The sequence below is a fragment of the Anomaloglossus baeobatrachus genome, chromosome 2 (genome assembly GCF_048569485.1).
Source record: "Anomaloglossus baeobatrachus isolate aAnoBae1 chromosome 2, aAnoBae1.hap1, whole genome shotgun sequence".
NCBI lineage: Eukaryota > Metazoa > Chordata > Amphibia > Anura > Aromobatidae > Anomaloglossus > Anomaloglossus baeobatrachus.
The window spans coordinates 422,296,445-422,302,996 of NC_134354.1; positions in this window are offsets into that span (position 1 = coordinate 422,296,445).

Consider the following 6,552-nt stretch of genomic DNA (forward strand, 5'->3'; position numbering starts at 1 on the left):
TGGCTTCTGGCACCCGGGCCTCGCGCATGCGCATTAGGGCGCGCGCGCGGTCATTGACCCTTTCTTAAAGGGCCAGTGTCCTCCAACAGGATATTGAAGGATCAGGTACTGGGTATATAGGGGGATCCTTTCCAAGTGGGCGGGGCCTGTTCTTCGTGTTTTCTAAGCTAGGAGTCAGGTCTCCTTGTGTCTGTGATATACTCACCTATCTCTCTCGTAGAGCCGATACTGCCGCGCCAACCGGTCCTGACGATACCCGAAACCCGAACGGTGACGGCCTTCCATCCCGTCAGCTCCTGCCATCTCTGATCCCTGTGGTGACCCGTCTACTCGCTCCATTGGTTCCGGACTCTGCCTGACGACATCTCGGCCTCCGAACCTGAGCTCCGTCACCCGGACTACCATCAGAGACCCCGTGGTCCCAGGGACTTCTTTACTCCACTCCTCTAAACGGACTGTCCTGCTAGTGCCCCGGCTACCGGGCACCTTGCCCTCGGTGAGGTGTTCAGCCCAGTGGATCCACCTCCTGGGTCTGCCCGTCCACCTGGCCCTAACAGGACATATACTCACCTGCCCCCGCTCCTGCTCTCCGTGGTGCTGAAGAGTCCCGCGATTCAGCATCCAGCCACCGCTCTCTCACCTCTGCAGCTACTTCCGGGTCGGCTCTGGCTGCATAAATGAATATGCATGCCATAATGTGCCGGTCAGGAAGAAGCAGAGAGCAGCTGCTGAATTCAGCATCGCTGGAGAAGGTGAGTTGAAAAAGATTTTTATTTTAAATGTCCGTGTTTTTCTGGTATGTGTTTCACGGATCACACCATAGTGTGGTCTGTGGGACATCAGTGATGCCAGAAAAAAACAGACATGTTTCTGTGCGACAATCACGGATACGCATGTACGCCGCACGGAGACACGGTCAGTGAAAAATCATTGATGTGTGTGCAGACCCATTGATTATAATGGGTCTGCATAGGTCAGTGATTCTGGTACGTATAAAAAGTAGCACATACATACCAGAATCACTGACATCTGAAACAGGCCTAATATGTATGCCCCTCAAGTACTGTCTATGCCCCAAGACCCTCCTATGCTGAATATACTGTAGCCCCCAGCCCCTCCTGTGCTGTATATACTGTAGCCCCCAGCCCCTCCTGTGCTGTATATACTGTAGCCCCCAGCCACCACTCCTGTGATGTATATACTGTAGCCCCCAGCCCCTCCTGTGCTGTATATACTGTAGCCCCAGCCCCTCCTGTGCTGTATATACTGTAGCCCCCAGCCCCTCCTGTGCTGTATATACTGTAGCCCCCAGCCACCAGTCCTGTGCTGTATATGCTGCAGCCCCCAGCCCCTCCTGTGCTGTATATACTGTAGCCCCCAGCCCCTCCTGTGCTGTATATACTGTAGCCCCCAGACCCTCCTGTGCTGTATATACTGTAGCCCCCAGCCACCACTCCTGTGCTGTATATACTGCAGCCCCCAGCCCCTCCTGTGCTGTATATACTGTAGCCCCCAGCCCCTCCTGTGCTGTATATACTGTAGCCCCCAGCCCCTCCTGTGATGTATATACTGTAGCCCCCAGCCCCTCCTGTGCTGTATATACTGTAGCCCCAGCCCCTCCTGTGCTGTATATACTGTAGCCCCCAGCCCCTCCTGTGCTGTATGTACTGTAGCCCCCAGCCCCTCCTGTGCTGTATATACTGTAGCCCCCAGCCCCTCTTGTGCTGTATATACTGTATATATACAGTGTGTGTGTGTGTGTGTATATATATATATATATATATATATATATATTATAGTATATAAAACCCCCATCCTCCCTTGTGATACATACACAGCGGTGTCAGTGTGCACTGTGCGTGGCTAGGTCTGTTAAAGTGTTGCCAAGTGATCACATGCCGAGGAGAAGCTGGACAGAGACAAGCGGGGTAGGCGAGTGCGGCTGCTGCCGGCTTCCCCATGTTATTACCTCCAATGTGTGTATATGTATGATGTATATATCTGTGTATATCAGTGCAGATGACTGTGTATAGATTTGTCTGTTTATATGTATTTTAGGGAATTTGTCTTCAAATATGTACCGTATATGTGCATATGCCTGTGCCCACGATCAGGACTCGCTGTGTCCTGGAGGCAGCGGGTCCTGACCTGCGGGGCTGCACGTCTCCTCTGCAGGAGACCACAGCTGCCTGTGCCCACGATCAGGACTCGCTGTGTCCTGGAGGCAGCGGGTCCTGACCTGCGGGGCTGCACGTCTCCTCCACAGGAGAACGCAGCTGCCTGTGCCCACGATCAGGGTTCAGTGCGCTGCGGTCTCCTGCTGTGTTCTCCCTACGGAGGACGCATGCAACTGCAGCAAACAATTGATATGCTGCAGTCTGGAAAGACGCTCCGCAGGTCAGTGTTAGCTGCAGAAAAAACAAGCACAGTGGGCACGGGGTTTCTAGAAATTCCTCCACTGTGCTTGTACAGTACAATGCGGCGTTTTAGACACAGCAAAAACACGCTACATCCAAAATGCTGCAAATACTGATCGTGGGCACGTAGCCTTAAACAATGTGATCAGCAGTGCTGAAAAGGATTGGATGTGGGCGTGACAGATTGCAAAATGGGTGTGGTTAGGGGCGTGGCCTAAAATTGCTGCGGCGCTTTGTCCCTCTTTCTCATCTTTAAATGTTGGGAGGTATGCATCAATGAGGCGGACAGCAACAAAATGTTAGTAGAGCAATTTGTGCAGGGGATGAGGTCCTCTGAGGATCGCAAACAACTCCGGCTGTGGGCCCTGGAACACCCTGATGTGGACTTTGCTGTGTTAAAGGAACGGGCCATTAAAGCTCTGCAACCCCCAGCTTCAGAAATCTTGGAGCCAGCCCCGTGGCCAGTTGAGACAGCCCCCGTCGTGGTGGCCCCTGCCCTACCAGCCTCTCCAGTACCTACAGCTCCAAGCAGCACGGTGGAAGAACTGGCAGCCCAGGTCCGCCGCATGGACGGAGACCTCGCCAAGATTCTCGCTGCACTCCAACCTCTGACCATATCCCAGCCTCCAACCAAGATACAGCTCGCCGACAGCCCTGAGGATGCTCCCTGGATGCAGCGGAGAAGTGCTAACAACTCGCAGAACAGACCTCCGACCTGCTACAGGTGCAGCAAGCCTGGCCATTACTTCCGACAGTGCCCGTTAAACGAGCAACCCCTGGGGCCACGGGCCAATCCTCAGGAGTAGAACCCCGTGGCCCCCCAGACTGGCGGGACTGGTATATCGGGGCCCGGCCCATCATCCCCGTGGCTGTGGACGGCATACCGGTGATGGCTCTCTTGGACACTGGATCACAGGTAACCACCATACCATACACATTGTACCAACGGTATTGGGGGACAGACGAGCTGGCTCCCCCAGATACTAGTATAACACTGATTGCTGCTGATGGACTCCCATTGACCCAAGTGGGGTATAAACAAGTGGCCATGACAGTGGGACGAGCTGAACTACAACACCAGGGTATGATTGTGATCATGAATGAACCCAGTGATCATAACCCGAAGATAGTGCTGGGAACCAATGTGATGGAGCACTGTATGAGTGATGTGTTGGCCCTACTGCAGCAGCTGGCCGCCACGGCGGCGGGGAGCCAACAGAGAGCTGTGCAGCGTGAGATCCGAGCCTTGATGTACCGCCAGCATGTAAACTCAACAGGAGGAGAGATTGGTGGAGTGAGAGTGATGGATGCTGCTCCGTTGATTGTGCCCCCTAGGAGTGAGATGATGATGTGGTGTAGGGCAGCAGTAGGCCCTCAGGGGCGTGACTACCCTGCCATGATAGAGCCCATGCCCTCCGAGCACTGGCCCACAGTAATGGCCGCCCGAGGGGTGGTAGATGTAAAGAAGGGGAGAGTGCCCGTGAGGGTGCTGAACTGTGGGGAGGAAGAAGTCAGGCTTCCCCGGTATGCCACCCTTGCCAAGTTGCTCACCCTGGATCCCCACACCATCCAGGGGGCAGCTCCTCCAGTTTCCCCACCTACTGCCAGCACTCACCCGCCCCAAGGGGAGTTAGATGAGTGGCACCAACAGCTACACGTGGGCACTGGCGATACCCCTACACATCACAAAGAAGGGGTATACAGGGTGGTACGGGAGTATGAGCAAGTTTTCAGCAAACATCCACTAGACTTTGGGCAGAAAGGGGTCCAACACCACATCCCCACCGGTGAGCACCCCCCTATCAAAGAGAGGTACAGGCCTATTCCCCCTGCACATTACCAATGTGCCAAAGATATGTTGAGGAACATGAAAGAGGCAGGGGTTATTAGGGACAGCTGTAGTCCCTGGGCCGCCCCGTTGGTACTGGTCAAGAAGAAGGATGGCACCATGTGGATGTGTGTGGATTACCGGAAGATTAACCAGATAACGCATAAAAATGCTTACCCACTGCCCCGTATTGAAGAGTCTTTGGCCGCACTGAGAACTGCGAATTACTTCTCTACCCTTGACCTCACCAGCGGGTACTGGCAAGTGGCGGTGGCACCGGAGGACCAGGAGAAAACTGCCTTCACCACCCCAATGGGGCTCTGTGAATTCAATAGTATGCCGTTCGGGCTGTGCAACGCCCCTGGAACCTTCCAACGGCTGATGGAGTGCTGTCTGGGGCATCTAAACTTCGAGACCGTCCTGTTATACCTGGATGATGTGATTGTGTACTCTCAGACGTATGAAGCCCATCTGGAGCACCTGGCCGAGGTGTTCGCGTCCCTTTCCAAATACGGGATGAAGTTAAAGCCCTCTAAGTGTCACCTGCTGAAACCCAGAGTGCAGTACCTGGGGCATGTAGTGAGTGCAGAAGGTGTCGCCCCCGACCCCGAGAAGATTACTGCCATCCAAGACTGGCCGAGACCAACCACAGTGAGAGAAGTAAGGCAGTTTCTGGGTCTGGTGGGGTACTACCGACGCTTCATCAAGGGGTACACGAAGATGGCTGCCCTCATGCAGGACCTCCTCGTCGGACAGACTAAAGGTGGTAGACCCATCGGAGCCCCACTGGTGTGGGAAGAAAGGCATGAGGAATCCCTCCGCCAGCTGAAAGCGGCCTGGACTGGAGAGGAGATCCTAGCGTACCCTGATTACAGCTGCCCATTCATCCTCTACACTGATGCCAGCAATGTGGGTTTGGGGGCAGTCCTATCCCAGGTCCAGGACGGGAAGGAAAAAGTGATTGCTTATGCTAGCCGAAAGCTCCGGCCGACTGAAAGGAACCCTGAGAACTACAGCTCTTTCAAGCTCGAGCTCCTGGCACTGGTATGGGCTATCACCGAGCGGTTCCACCACTACTTGGCCGCAGCAAAATTCACCGCTTTCACGGATAACAATCCGTTGACTCACCTGGACATGGCCAAGTTGGGCGCTTTGGAGCAGCGGTGGGTGGCCAGGCTAGCCAACTATGATTTCACAATCAAATACAGGGCCGGTCGTGTCAACATTAATGCTGATGCACTCTCTCGGATGCCCCATTTGTCAGAAGAAGGGTGCGAAGATGACGACCTTGAAGAGATCGAGTTGCCTGCGTTTCACCAGCCGCCAACTGAGAAGGTACATGTCCACCAACAACGGGTGAACCTGGACCCGCTGCCAAGTCAGGAGTGGCAGGAAGCTCAAAACCAGGCGCCCGCTGTCCGCCTAGTCAAGACCTTGGTGGAGCGAGGCGCTGCTGGGATAGACCCTGCCGCCCCAGCTGAAGCCCAGCGCTTGTGGAAGGAATGGACCCGGCTGTATTTACACCAAGGAAAGTTGTACCGTGAGCTGATTAACCCGAAGACTCATGAGAAAATCCACCAGTTGGTGATTCCCCAAGCTAATGTACCCACCGTTCTGCAAGCATACCATGATGGTGCCGGACACTTCGGATGGAAGAAGCTGGAGATGCTGTTGAGAGAGCGGTTCTATTGGAGTGGGATGCGGGAGTCTGTGGAGGCCTGGTGTTGAGAGTGCGGTCCTTGTACGCTGAGGAGGAAGGACTAAGCTAGCCAGAAGGCGCCCCTACACCCGATCATTACACATCAGCCGCTGGAGCTGGTCGCCTTGGACCATGTAAAGCTCACCCCCAGCCGAAGTGGGTACACTTACGCTCTGACCATAGTAGATCATTACTCCAGGTTCATGGTGGTTGTCCCGGTCAAAGACCTAACCGGCCGTACCGCCGCTAGAGCGTTCCAAGCTTACTTCTGTCAACCCCATGGATACCCTGAGAAGGTGCTTACTGACCAAGGCCCAGCCTTTGAAGCGGAGGTGTTCCATGAGTTCTGTCAGCTGTACGGCTGTAAGAAGATCCGGACCACGCCTTACCATGCCCAAACCAACGGTATGTGTGAGAAGATGAACCATTTGGTCCTTGGCCTCCTCAAGACGTTGCCGCTGGAAGAGCGGAACCTGTGGCCGGAGAAGCTGCCTGACTTGGTCGATATGTACAACAATATCCCGTCCAGCTCAACGAAGTGCACCCCAGCATATCTGATGAGGGCTCGCCCTGGCCGACTGCCGGTGGACCTGGAAATGGGACTGGAA